Genomic DNA, 15333 nt, shown 5'->3' with positions numbered 1-15333 from the left:
GAGGCATTGTGTAGTAAGGCTTTTTCTGCATGAGTGACAAATCCATCCCATTTCTTTTCTTTTCTTTCTTTCTTCTTCTTTTTTTAAATATAAGCCATAAATGACACAATTCTCATTGGGAACTATGTGTTGTGCTCCAATTTTCGAGAATTTTTTGCACTGGTTTCTCTAAGGCTTTTTGAGAACTAAACTCCAGAGAGTAATTTGTTATTGGCAGCTTCCAGTGAATAAGCCTCTTAATCATCTGGTGTCCCCCTCCCCTTCTTTCTATTTTTTCCTAACTTGAATGAGACTTGCTACTACACATCTGTATTGGATTCAAGGCAGAGCTATGAGCCTCTTGGCCTTGCCTTGCCATGTATCATGAAGGCTGGAGTAGAAAAGTTTGAAAATTAAATTCCTCAGGGAATTAGGTTCACTCCAAGTGTAAAAGTTTGAAATTAATTAGAATTTTAAAAATCTTTCTTTCAAATGCATTAGTTCACATTTCATTTCACTCATCCATTGTGGCATAGGATTAGATTTTTATGGATTTCCCTCTGATATTGTGTTTCTAATCTCATCAGAGCAATATACTGTGTCCTTGTAAGTTCTCATTTTGTACTCCAAGTCATGAACAAGGCTTCTTTGTAAATACACCACTCACTCAAAGGCTGTAATGTGTGTAAATTGATGTGCATTGTATGCAGTTAAAGGATTTGCCTTTTAAGTTACTAAATTAACATTTTAAAAACAGGGATCTCAGAATTTCCATATCTGAGGAAACATCTCAGAGCTTGTACATAGGCATTGCCACTATTTCTTTTTTAAATGGCTCTTCCACATGCAAATTGAATTATTCATATTCCAGTGGATTGTTTTGAAAATACAATCTTCTTTCAATAGAGAAGCAGAGATAAGCAGATGACAAGGGTATAGGAAGTGCTTCGGGGTGTGTGAACACTGCATTCAAAGAGTCTAAGAGTTGATTTGAGGTGTTGATATTTAATTGATGTTCCTTACTCTTTTCCTAGTTGTGTAAGTAACCCAAATTTAAAAAGATTTAAAAAAATTTTTTCTTAAATTTAAATTTTAAATTCTTTAAACTTGAATTGGATTAGATGATTGTCTATCCATGTTTTCTCTGGAGAAAGCTGATTTATAATGTGAAATGAGGGGTATCACTTGATGGGTGATAAATGTTAATTCCATTATTATAGACTTCTATGGGATTGGTCTGTGAGAAAAGGATGAACTTTATTATAGGTAGTTTCCCTGCGGCTTAGATATCTGGCTAAATGGTGATGACTTATCATCTATTTGGTTTATTTCTTTGTTATCACTATTATTATTTTTGGTTTAATTATTCAGTTGTGACAGATTCTTCATCACCCCATGAGCTATGCTTTCTATGGGGTTTTCTTGGCAAAGATACTGAATACTAGTTTGCTATTTCTTTCTCCAGTGGATTAAGGCAAACATAAATTCTAGCCTTGCAGCTAGAAAATGTCTGAATCCAAATTTGAACTCAGGTCTTCCTGACTCCAGACCCAGCACTATCTACTGTGTACTTAGTTGCCTCCCATGTCTTACACATCTTAGACACTTGACAAATGTCTATCGAATTAGAAGATCATAATATCATAGGTCTCAAGTTGGAAGGGATCCCTTATTTCACAGTTGAATAAACTGTTAGTGATTTGCCCATGGTAACTCAGGTAGTAAACATCAAAGGTGGGATTTGAACCCAACTTTTCCAGTGCAACCTATAGCAGATTTATGCCTTATTATTGTGTGTAAATTTTTACCAATATTTTTCTCTAAAACTTCTAGGAGGAGTACATGAAGGGTACTGGGCTTCTTACCCTAGATCTCTTGACATTTCATGGAAAGCAGTGCAGTATCTGGGTCTGTCTCTTGATTTCCTTATTTCCCTTTTGGGTCAAATAGCTCTATGATGATATACTTGGATGCCCTTTTCATGTGCAATTCCTGTGGAATAGAAGACCAATAAATACAGATTTGTTGAAGGAAAAGTCATTTAGTCTAATCCTTCATTGGGGATAATTGTTGCTGGTTTTGGTTTCTTTTTTATTCAGCCGTACCCCAAAGTGTTCATAACCATGGATTCCTATCATGTGGGGTATGTGTGCCTATAGGGCTCTTGGTTTGTACTAATTTGAGTTCCCCAAGAGGCTTGTAGAGCCTCAGGCTGATCAAATACACAAAATATCTTGGGTAGGGCCATTCAGGGTCAGTTTAGTCTTTAAATTTGAGAATGCAGTCTCTTTCTACTTTTGCTTTAAGATCTACAGTTTTTAAGTCTTGGTTATTCATACTGTTGAGGGAGTGAAAAGGAATGTAGACTAACCTCTGCAGTGTCTGGGAACATCGTAAGCAAAAGTGTGTGTGTGCACATGTGCAAATGTGCTTGTGTATACTTATGCCTCAAAGCTCACTTATATTAGTCTCTTTATTGCTTGAGATTAATCCCTTAATGTTCCATGTCTGCATGACTTCTACAACTAGCAGGAGCTTAGGAGAAAAGAATTTCTGGTCTTCTGACTTCTAATTTTGAGAATGAAGACATGGTTCCAGAGACCCTTCAGGCTTTTAAAGGGAAGAAAAAGAATCTAGGAAGAATTCTACATGTAGAGGAGTCAGCGCCTCCATCTTGTTACTATCCTCAGCTTAGTACACTAGAAATTTTAGGGAATTTCCCCTTTGAGCAAGATTTTAGACTCTTAGTTGAGCTAATTTTTTTCTCTCAGTGGAGCGGCTCATTCACTTTCTATACTATCTAGTATTTTAAAATTTGTATACCTTCCCTGACTTCTGTTTGCTGTTGGCTTAGAGAAATGGGTTTATTTGCTATTTAATACATGTATTCATTGTAGAATTGGCATTTAGTGGGAAGAGATTCAAGTTTGCGCTTCTCCAACTCTTTTAAAGAGCTCAGGTTGAACCTAAAAATTTCTCACCTAAATTAGCAATATTAAGAGAAGCAGATAGACATAATTCTAGCCTACTATTCTGTCTCTGGGAAAAGAGTAACTAATCTCTGACTTCAATCTTCTGCTTCTACTCTTGGCAGAAATTAAAATTTTTGGAGAAGAGTTGGTGGAGAAGATTCTAGAGTTATTTACCCATGTTTTTCTATAACTAATCTGTAAGAAGATCCATGTGAACACACACTTTTAACGACAAAACATAGACCATACCCCTATGTATACATATATATTTCTATATCTATCTATGTATATATATATATACATACACAATATATATAGACATATATACAGAGATATAGAGATACATAGATATATATGTAGATATATATAGATATGCACATATCTATCTACACACATGGCTCTCTGGGTACATATACATATTTATGCTTATGTAAACATATGTACACATACACATATATACACAGGTATGTAGTATACACTGGTCTCCTTTTCCCCAACTCCCACTGGAATTGGAAGGCTTGGTCCCCAGAGGAAGGCTTACTGCTTTTCCTGTTAGGGCAACAACCTTTCTTTTCACTGATGGAAAACTGAAACCTCGGGAGATAAAATAATTTTTCCAAGGATATGCAAGTTAGTAAGTGGCTGCGTTGGGATTTGAACCTGGGCATCTCATTACAAGTCCAATATTCTTCATTGCCTCCATCCTGCGTTAGTGGAGGCAACTCTTTCCCTGGGAATGGAAAGATGCTGCTGCTTCATTATCTGGCACCAGAGTTACCTGGGACTGGAAAGATGCTGCTGCTGAATTATCTGGCACCAGAGTTAAACAATTCAGATATCAGATGATTAGTACTAACAATTCTAAAATTTCCTGGCTGGGAAACTATTGAGAACATGCAGCAAAAAATGACAAAAGAATAAGTTACCGAGAAAGTGAGGGAAAGAATGCTGGGCTTGAGGTCCAAAGACCTGAGTTCTAGGATCCATTCTGCCAAGTCTGAGTTGCCTGAATTTGGACAAATCACTTAGTATTTTTAGGCCTTATTCCCTGCTTCTATAGAATGAGAATATTGTTCTAGATTGATGGTATCAGGCTCAAACAGAGAAAGACACTACAACATACAAAGGGATCTTCACATGTTAACTTAGAAACCCACCTATTAACTTTATCTAAGGGCAGATAGATAGTGCCATAGTGCGAAGAGCAACTGAGCCTGGAATCACAAAAACTCATTCCGAGTTCAGACATTATTAGCTGTGTGAGCCTGGGTAAGTCACTTAACCCTGCTTGCCTCAGTTTCCTCATCTGTAAAATCTCCTGGAGAAAGAACTGGCAAACCACTCCTGTGTTTCTGCCAAAAAAAACCCCAAATGGGATCATGAAGAGTTAGATGAAACTGAATTGACTGCACAGCAGTGTTAGCTTTGTTCTATTGTATTTTTTTATTTTGTTAATTATTTGCCAATGATATCTTAATGCACTTGGGAGTGTTGTGGACAGCATGTTGGTGGATCATGTGTTTGACACCTCTGAACTACATGATCTCCACACTTTCAGCCCTGATGTTTTATGATGCATTTAATGGGGTTTGGGGAGATGCTCCCTTGAAGGATTACTTTACTACTTGAATGAGTATTAAAAAAAGCTTTGGAAATGAAATGAAAATACCTGGGTTTTCATCTTTGGTCCAATATTTGACTGTGTGATTATAGATAAGTCCACTCAACTCCCTGAATCTTAATTTCCCCTCCTGTAAGAAGACAGTGATTCTCCTCCCTACAACATGGGGCTGAGTGAGGACAGTTCATTCAAAACTTGAAAATGCTAAATAAATGATATTATTCTGATTGATACATTGGAAATCAAAACCCAAAGATGCAATCTGTACAAGGAGGGGCTTCCATTTTGGAGACTGCCAGGGAAAAAGAGACCAAGTTCATACAGTTGCTCTCATAGAGGCAGCTGGTAGGATAGAAGAGAGTGGTAGATCTGGACTTGGGCAAACCTGAGTTCAAATCTAGCCTCTCTGTATATCTAGTCTCAGTTGTATGACCATGGCAAGTCATTTAACTTCTCTGATTCAGTCTCTTCAACTGTAAAATGGAGATCACAATAGTATCTACATCTTAGTAGATTGTTGTAGGACTAAATAAGACAATTTGTAAAAAAATAAAATAAAATAAAAGTACTTAAAACAATTCCTGGCACATAGTAGATGCTGTATAATTTTTCCCCTTCCTCCCTCACAAAGTTATGCCTTTTGTTTCTTAGGTGAGAACTTTTTTGGTCTTGTTCCAATTCCCAACTTAGCCTCTTATTTAGGGGCTAAGAAATGGTGATATGGCTGATTTAAAGAGACACAAGGACTTTCAGTGTCTCTTTCAGCAGGTCTGTCAAGGCAGATGATAGAGAGAAGAGAGTTGAACTGGCTGCTGGAAATAATTGCCTGCCTTTGCGAGCTGCTCCATGCACACACTCCTACCTCCAGCTGCCAGCCAGCTGAGCAGAAAGGGCTTTGTTCCACACTCCTAGGGAACCTCGAGGCAATTGAATGCAGCAGCACCATCAACCATTTGGGTGTTCCTGGGCTCCCACCAGGCAGAAATGTTTCCTTGGGGCTTTGAAGTCATTATTATAGCCCTCCATACATTAGAGGGGTGGGGAGGATGGAGCTAGGAGTTCTTGGAGTTAGAATTAGAGGAAATAGGCACATTTGCCAAAGTGGGCAATCATCTGTATAGGATAACAATTTGAGCACAAGGGACCTTAGAGATCATCCAGTCCACCCCCTAAATATGAAGAAACTTGATTCCTGGAGAAGTGACTTATCTACCCCTCCAAAAACTCTCTCTCGCTAATTTTCAGTCTTTAAACTATTGACGTCTTCCCTATTGATCTCAAACATGCCCACATCAACCCCTTCCTTGGGAAGTCTTCACTTCATCCTACCATGCTTTGTCCTACTTCTCTCCTCCCTTCCAGAGCCAAACTCCTAAAAAAGCTGTTTATGCTAATTGCCTCCATTTTCCCCCCTTTCCATTCATTCACTTACCAATCTTTTACATTCTAACTTGAAATGAGAACTGTTTCATTCAATTGAAATTGCCCTTTTCAAGGTTACCAGTGATCTCATTATTGCTAAATTCAATAGCTTCTTCTCAATTCTCAACCCTTTTGACCTCTCTGAAGAGCTTAACATCCTTGACCACCTTTATCTTCTGGATTTTTTCTTTCCTTCTTGGGTGTTCATAACATTGCTCTGACCTGATCATCTTCCTATTAATCCCTAACAGTCTGCTTTGATGGATCAATAAGCAATTGATAAATAAGCATTATTAACACCTAATATGTGCCAGGCAGTATGCTAACTAAGTTCTGGGATCATTATCCATGGTGTACTCCCTATGGGTGGGTACATCTCAGAGCTCTGTCCTGGGATCTTTCCTCGTATTTCTGTATATTCTCTTTCTGGGTGATCTCATAAGTTCTAATATATTCAATTATCATCTTTAGGCAGATAATTCTCATATTCATAATCCATATGTACATATACATACACACACATATATATATGAAATACATGTTTAATATACATGAAATACATGGAATTAGAAACTCAACATATACAAAACAGAATTCATTTTCTGTGCCCTTAAACTGACTCTTTTATCTATTCCACATTCTCTAATATTGCTCTTAAAAAAGATGAAACTTCATTTCAGGGGGAAACTCTGGGTCATAAAATCAGTGTAGAAGTTCCCTGAATGCAAACTCGTCTACTCTTGACCTCTTCCTGCTCAATATTTTTTGTCTAAATAGTTCATTTTCCATCTATAATATATGCCTAAAGTATATGTGATGATAGATCAACAGATGACATCTCTACCCATGCATATCATAGTGTCAACCATAGGCATTTTCCATCCATTCAGCTCCTCTTATGTGGATATTTAGGTTGAACTCTTTGTACTATTATGGCCCTCACTTAAGAGGCTCTGCAATGTTCCAGGGTTTGATACAAGCAGAACAGTGCCACATGAAGTTAAGTCAAGCCAAGTCAACTCAACAAACAATTATTAAATCTCTACTAAGTGCCAGACACTTTGCTAAGCTCGGGAGATATTTTAAAAAGTGCCAAAAAAGAGTTCCTACCCTAAGGGAACTAACAGACAAATATCATTCAAAACATAGCAAAGAGAAAAAAAAGAAAATCCAAAATAATATGCACATAAGTTTTTTAAGCTATTAAAGAAAGTATTTTATCTGCAAAGCCAAAATATAAAAAAGCACATGTCCAGTATTTATCTGTTTGTTGTATAACCACATGCACAAGTATTCAGTGAACCAAATAAGCTGCTCTCAAATGAATCATGAAAATCTATTTTTTATTAAAGCAATAAACTAAAATATTAAAAAAGAATGGAGACTTATTTGGCATACATTATGTAGAAGTGGTGATTGCTTATCTTTCAATAAAAATACATTAAAGAGATCCAAACAAAATAACAAGGACAATTAATATCAAGATTAAGAAAACATATGCCACAGCAACAAAATGAGTAAATAAAGCAGATCCCTTCCCCCATGCAAATGATTTTCAGCACCTGTTTTCCACATAGCCCATTTTATATTTGTATTCTCATTTTCCTTTGATTTTCTCCATGCTGTGTATCTCCCCCAACCCCCATCTTGCTTTCTGTGTAGTACAAGAATGGTTTTGCCGAACCAGAAGGGCAGCTAGAAAAGTACTTTCTTATTTAAGAAAATGTGCTACTTGTTGTTCATTTTTCTGTCATTTATATTCTGTAGGCGATGTTGAAAGAGGTGACTTTTTTTTGATGTTCATTTATGAGACGAGGCATGGCAAATTATACGGCTTTGCAGAATTTTCCAATTTTCCCCATCTCTCCATGCTTATTTAATTCATTTTCTTTTAAAGGGGTCTGCTACTCCAGATAAAAGCATTCTCTCCCCCCCCCCCCCACTTTCTCCCCCTCTTTGCTTATTACAAATTCCCCCCCCCCCCCAACTTTCTCCCCCTCTTTGCTTATTACAACTAAAGGAAAGGCCAAAACCTGGAGGTTCAGAATCTGGATGGAATCAGTGGTTGTCTAGTTATTGAAAGAAGAACTTTCCTGGTCTGCTAGTTAAATAAATGCATCCCCAAACTGGGCAATCTTTTTTTAAAAAATGGCAATTTGGCTATAAATAATAAATATCATCTTACTAATGATTTGGATAAGATCCTAGACTACCCCCCAAAACAGGAACAGCACAGTAGCATTCTGGCCTGGTATCTTTTAGTTGGGTTGAATAATTCTTTGTGGGTTAGTACCCTTTTATAGACCTGTTTGAAAAACCACATATCTTATTTCTTCATCATGACACATAATTTTGACTATCTAAAAGATGGTTCATATCAATGATGAGCTACAGAAGCATTTGTAGAGTCAGGGATTTAGATCTGCAGGGGCCCTCGGAGTTCATCAGTGCAAATGAGGAAACTGAGACCAAGAGGGACATTTAAGATCATGCAGGGAATTAGTAATAGAGATGGGCTTTGAACATGATCTCTGACATTAAATCTAGTGTTTTTTCTTTTATTCTCTACTGCAAGTTATTCTCCTGTTTTTGTCTTTTGTAGTTAATTTTTCTAGAGGTTATTACATGGCTGAGTGATATAACTGATTTTAGTCTTAGGTTGTAAGCTGATTCTTGGTAGGTTCATTGCAAGAATTATTGGTATAATTCCAGTAGTAAATAGGATAATAGGAATGAAAAATGAATTCTCCTGTTCCACATGAGGGCAGCTACGTGGCACCGTAGTGCTAGTCCTGCAATTGGGAATTCTCATCTTCCTGAGTTCAAATCCAGCCTCAGATACTTACTAGCTGCGTGCCTCTGGGCAAGTCACTTAACTCTGTGTACCTCAGTTTCCTCATTTATAAAATGAACTAGAGAAGGAAATGGCAGACCATTCCAGTATTTTGCCAAGAGGATTCCCAAATGGGATCCTTTCATGAAGGAAAACCAATAATATTCCCTTTTGACTGGATCTTCTCTCTTAGATTTCCATATTTTGAAAGCTTTTTTATTCCATGTGTGTGCATTTATGATAATATGTAGAAACCACTTTGTTTAGTCTAGCATTCAAGGCTCTTGACCATTAGTCTTAAACCTAACTTCCTGTTCTTCTCTCTCTTACTCCCCTAAGTGAAGCTATGCTAGTCAGTCCAGATATATCAAGCTTTCTGGATATACCTTGGTTATTCATCTCTCCACCCTTGTGTTGCCTGAAACTTTTATACTTCTCTCTTCCTTTGCTCCAATCCACAAGGTATCCACCTTTTAAGGTCAGTTCACATGCCTCCTCTGCTAGTTAAATAAACACATCCCCAAACTGTGTCTTTAAAAAAAATAATGGACATTTGGCTATAAGTAATATATATATATATAAAATCTTCCTAATAATTTGGATAAGATCCAAAACATGAACAGAAAGGTAGCATTCTGGTATCTTTTAGTTGGTTTTTTTTCACTTGAAGGTAACTGTGGTATCATAAAAAGTGTATATTTTGACTTTGAATTTAGAAGTTCTTGGTTCCAATAACAGCTCCATCATTCCAAAGCTATATGATTGAGGGCAATATCTTCACTTTCCTGGACATATTTCTTTCTTGTAAAAATGAGGATAATAATACTTTACCTTATATGGTTGTTGTGAGGATAATAGGAGACAAGCTATGAGAATAATAGCTATTGTTTGTAACTTAGATTACAATGATCTTTTCCTTCTCTGAAAAGGTAGAACTCTTATTTTCTTATCTTAGAACTTCATTGGACACACTAATTAGCAGTGGTTAAATATTTCATAAATATTTGGTAATTGATTGGTATTCAAAATTAGTTGTGAAAAGTCCTTATTCAATTGAATGGTGGATTTGGATTGGGGAAAAACTTAGGTTCAATTCCTACCAACCTCTCCCCAATTTGCTCCTATGTGACTATTAGACAAATTATTTAATTTCTTTCAGCCTCAGTTTTTCTCTTCTGTAAAATGGGGATAAAACCTATGATTGTTACCTTTCAGGGTTGTTGCCAGGCAAAAGTAAAATGATATAGGTAAAGCAATTTGCAAACTTTAAAGCCCTTGAAGATTTCACTTATAAATATTATTTAGAACAAACTTGGCAATTTGAGTTTGTTTTGCCCTCAGGTAGATTGCCCTGAAATTCAACCCTTCAAATATATAAAGACCTTGGAAGATTGCAAAGAGGACTTTTGAGGCTCTTTGTCTTCTTCCCCTTCTCTCATCCAAACTCTCCCATAACTTGCTTTATCTTAGGATCATGGAATATGCTTTTATTATTGTCACTGTTCTCTCTAAACCTTCATATTCCTAAGTGTTAACATTTACTGGATATAGAAACAACTCTCAGGATGTCCTCTACTGCTTACTTAAAAATGAAGTATCTTAGTGGAAGACAGAAGTCTTCTCACTAAGTGGTTTAGCCTTTTTCATCCTCCACAGAGCATCTGTTCTTTCTACTGGAGCCATTTGCTTCTGAAAACTCCTGGGATCGAAATGATGATTTGGTACTTCAGAAGGATTACTGAAATCTCAGTAGGAGTCCTGTAAAGCTTGAGTGGTTTCTGTTAACTTTCTTCTAGGTTGCAATCATCTGAAAGAAAGAATTCCTGTTGTTAATCTGGGCATAAAAAATGTAAGGGGAATCACATTGGGTCAACCAATGGCCCATGGAACTAAGTTTTCTCTCTTTGAAGGAGGCAACAAAGGATGTTTGCAGAAAGGGCATGATGTCAGCTTCCAAAAGCTAGATGTGTGTGTGTACCTTAAACATTGCTGATCTTTTTTTATCATCTATGAATTTCTCTAAACACTTCTTGACTTTATCATTTTCTTCCTGTTGTGCACAATATGGTATAAACTTTAAAGCATTAGAGAAATGCAGTCTGCTACGTTCTACTTTTATTTCTTTCTGAAGTACCCTTGTTAAGCTTAAAGTTCTGCCTCTCTATTTATTGAACCATAGATTGAGAGCTGCAATGGACCTTAAAACATAGTATAAACTTGTTGTATTCAGAGATAGGATCCCATGTCATAGGAATGGCAAGTGGCAGAGTGGGTCAGGATTTAAATTCATTCATTCCAAAGATGCATCTTAATCCTTTCCCAATGCAACCTTAACTCCAAAATTATAGTACTTGGAGAATCGTCCAGTAAGTCAATAAATATTTATTAAAAGCCAACATGTAAGTAAGCCTATATTTTCTTGGTCTAACATTCAAGCATTTATAAATTGTATTTATATTCCCTTTTCAGTCTGTAACTTCTAATATTTAAATGTAGTTACCATTTAAAACCCTACCTATTTTCATTTCAATACCTTTTCCAGAACAGGTTTGTCTTTCTTAAATTCTTAATCAGAATATTACTAAGTATCTAACTTGTGGTTTGAATGCTACTCCTGAGTCTTACTATGGACAAGCTATTTCACCTTTATGAGCCTTTTGTCTTGATAAATAAATTATCTGTGGCACCTACCTTATAGGACTGTTGTTAGGTAAATATAAAATCGTGTATATAAGGCTCTTTGCAAATTTTAAAATACTGTATGAATGATAGCTCTCTTCTTCCTCCTCCTCCTTCTCCTCCTCCTCCTCCTCCTCCTTTTTTCTCCTCCTCCTCCTCCTCCTCCTCTTCCTCCTCCTTTGTTCTCCTCCTCTTCCTTCTCCTCCTCCTCCTTCTCCTTCTCTTCTTCTTCCTCCTCCTCCCCTTTTTCTTTCTCCTCTTCCTCCTCCACCTTTTCCTTTTTCTTCTTCCCTGAAGAGTTTATAGTCTAGAGAACCTAACATATTGAAGAATTCACCTCTTACATTTGTAAGTTCACAGACAGCTTTTAAGTCAGTACAATTTATTGGAAAGAATCTTGAACTTGGAGTTAAGCAGATAAAATTTGACTAGTAGTTCTTCAAATGATTGCAACCTAGAGGAAAGTTAACAGAAACCACTCAAGCTTTACAGGACTCCTACTGAGATTTCAGTAATCCTTCTGAAGTTCCAAATCAACATTTCTCTCCCAGGAGTTTTCAGAAGCAAATGCTTCTAGTAGTAATAAAGAACATTAAGGATCATTCAGGCCAACATTTTTCTTTTGAAGAGGAGGAAACTGAGGCCTAAAGAAATTAACTGATTGGCTCAAGATCTCACAGGTAGAATTCTGGTAGAAGTGGGATGTCAAAATAAGGCCTTTTGTTGTAAATCTAGTTGTTTGGGTCCAGTAAGGTAAAGTAAATGAAAATATTTTATAAATCATAAAGTCAATGGTATTATTATTCTCAGTGTCTAACCTTGTGATGGGCTTCTTGTTTCTATGCTGCCTTTTTAATTTAAAGAACATTCTTGTTGTGTCTTTTGCAACTGATACTTCTGTGGGAACAGAGATTCCTTTGCATTCAATACAACTTCTATTTCTAGATAAGAACATAAAAAGTCTAATGACTTTGAAGAACACTTGCAGGCAACATCCTAGTATTTAGATGCTAAGTGCTTTGGGAACCATTTGACAAAACTGTAGCAGAAGATGTAGAGACCAGTATTTCTTTGCTTTGCAAAAAAAAGGAACCCCAAATCAAGGTCCCTTCAGCCTCTTAAAGAATCATTTTCATGTTGCATTTTTTCATATATGTGGGTGACAGCTGAGAAAGAAGGGATGGGTGCTGAGAGTCAGCATAATACAAGAGAAAGAATCCTAGATTTGGAGGGAGAGGGTGCAAGTTAAAATGCCATCTTCATCACTTAATACTTCTTTTATCTTGGGCAAATTGTCTGTCTTCATCTGTGTTCAAACTAACTAACAATGTTCAAACTATGAAGGTGTTCAAACTAAATGACCTGCAAAGTTCCTTCTAGTTGTAACACATCTTCTTAGCACGTATTGATGAATGGTGACATCCTTAGTAGAAAGTTAGGATTTGCTGATCAAAAACTGGATCAGATTAGGATTTAGTGGTCTTGTTAGTTGTGAATGCTATTTCCAGAAGTCAGATATTAGGAAGCTACAGGAAAGGATTTTTAACCTTACACAATGATACTATTCCTACATTAATATTTCTTTCAGTTAAATCTTGATAGCAAATAAAAACTGCTAGAAAGTATATAGAGGCTCTAATGTAAGGGAATAAATATTGGTTTAGAATGTAAATGTTTCATAGATTGAGATAATTTTTTAAAGATAAGGCTCATGAGTAATTTGTTTTGCTTAACTATCTATCTATCTATCTATCTATCTGTCCTTCTATCTACCTACCTATCTATCTATCTATGTTTGTAACAAGGGTTTTGGTTTTCTTAATTTCTTAGTGAGGTGGGAATATGGGAAGAGGGAAAGAAAGAAGGAAAATATTGTGAATAAAATCAAATTTAATTTAAAAAAGAATCTTAAAATTTTAGGATTCTCAAATTAAAAGCAAGGTGAGAGTAGGTCTGGAAAAGTTATATGATTTTCTTTAATTGTCTAGTGCTATAATCCCAAAGTCTAAAAAATTCAACTCTTTTCCCTTATGGTACTCTTGAATGTAACTTTTTTTTTTGGTTAAAAAACTGAGGCCCACAGTGAGGAGTAGATACTTGCTTAAGGCTCAACAAGGGATTCAACCATTTTGGAGAACAATTTGGAAATCTTTCCAAAGGGCTATAAAACTGTGCATACCCTTTGACCTAGCAGTGTCATTATGGGGTCTGTATAGTAAGCAAATCTTAAAAGAGGGGAAAGGATTCATGTGTGCAAGAATGTTTGTAACAGCTCTTTTTATTGGTAACCAAGAATTGGAAAATGAACATCAGTTGGGGAATGGCTGAACAAGTTGTGATATATGAAGGTAATGGAATATTAGTGTTCTATAAGAAATGATGAACAAGCTGATTATAGAAAGGTTCTGGAAAGATTTACATGAACTGATTCTGAGTGAAACAAACAGAATCAGGAATACACTGTACACAAAAACAGCAAGAATGTGCAATGATCAACTATGAAAAACTTGGTTCTTCTCAATGACTCAATGATCCAAAGCATATTATAGAAAAATAGGCAAAGAGGCCCTCAGATTATTTCTTTTTTCTCTTCCTCCCTTCCTTCCTTCTTTCCTTGCCCTCCCTCCCTCCCTCTCTTCCTTCCTTCCTTCCTTCCTTCCTTCCTTCCTTCCTTCCTTCCTTCCTTCCTTCCTTTCTCCCTCCCTTCCTCCCTCTCTCCCTTTCTTCCTTTCTTTCTTCTCTCCTCTCTTTCTTTCATTCTCTTTCCTACTTCTCTTTCTTTCTTACTTTCTCCTCCTCTTCTTCTTCTTCTTCTTCTTCTTCTTCTTCTTCTTCTTCTTCTTCTTCTTCTTCTTCTTCTTCTTCTTCTTCTCTTCCTCCTCCTCCTCCTCCTCCTCTTCCTCCTCCTCCTGCTCCTCCTTTTCCTCCTCTTCCTTTTCCTCTTCCTCCTCTTCTTCCTCTTCCTCCTCCTCCTCTTTCTTCTCCTCCTCTTCTTTCTTCCTCCTCTTCCTGCTCCTCCTCTTCTTTTTCTCCTCCTCCTCCTCCTCTTCTTCTTCTTCCTCCTCCTCCTCCATTTTCTTCTCCTCCTTCTTCCCTTCCTCCTTTCCTCCCTCTCTGTCTCTCTCCCCAATGTGTTTAAAGTATAATCTCTGTTAGTTTCCATTTCAGAAACTTGTGTTATTTCAGATATCTTGAAATATCAAATTCTAGCACTGTTAAATTTAGTCTTTCTTCTGTATTTATTTAGTGAAGTCCAATCACTTTTATTAGCTCCCTTTAAGTGCCTTTGCCATTTCTTTATATTGTATAGTACTAAGTGGCAGTGATGTGGCTGAAGTAACCAGTGATGCAGCACCAAGGGATACGCTTCAGAAGCAGCACCAGAGTTGTGGTTCGGGCATAAGAAGAATTCAGTGGCCATTCTCTTTGACAAAGTAAGCTTATTTAGTAGAAGAGGTTACTGGCAAAATGAAGGGATAAAATAGACACCAGAAATGGCAAATATGAAATAGAGTGAGAGAGCATAGGAAAGACAAGTTCCTCAGTGGAGCTTACAATTACCCAGTAGAAAGGGAGCATCCCATGAAGTTAGGGCATGCCCTTAGCTGGCAGGTTAATTCCTAAAAGGAGTAGCACCCTAAAAGAGTTAGTTGTAAGGAAGAGAAGTGGAGTTGAGACATAGTGGGCTTAGGGAAGATACCACCTGGCATGTGGGCAGAGGTAAGGAGAAAGCTACCATGAAACAGAGTGTCCTGGCAGACTGATCCAAGGGAATTCAGCAGCCATAGCATGGGCCCTAAGCAGATTTATAGGGAAAATTTAGCCTC

General features: G+C 36.9%; 1 long non-coding RNA gene across 2 annotated transcripts in view; it reads right to left on the bottom strand.

The window, feature by feature from the left end:
• LOC116419751 overlaps positions 1–15333 on the bottom strand; it is a 56798-nt gene that overhangs the window by 23592 nt on the left and 17873 nt on the right. For both annotated transcript variants that reach the window (XR_004230041.1, XR_004230040.1), the window contains exons 2-3: positions 10411–10634; positions 1845–1971 (exon numbers count right to left, since the gene is read on the bottom strand). This is a non-coding gene — a long non-coding RNA (uncharacterized LOC116419751). The remainder of the gene's footprint in view (positions 1–1844; positions 1972–10410; positions 10635–15333) is intronic.

Source organism: Sarcophilus harrisii, chromosome 6, assembly GCF_902635505.1.
Source record: "Sarcophilus harrisii chromosome 6, mSarHar1.11, whole genome shotgun sequence".
NCBI lineage: Eukaryota > Metazoa > Chordata > Mammalia > Dasyuromorphia > Dasyuridae > Sarcophilus > Sarcophilus harrisii.
Note: the sequence above shows the minus strand (reverse complement) of the source record. Positions and strands in the feature narration are given on the sequence as shown.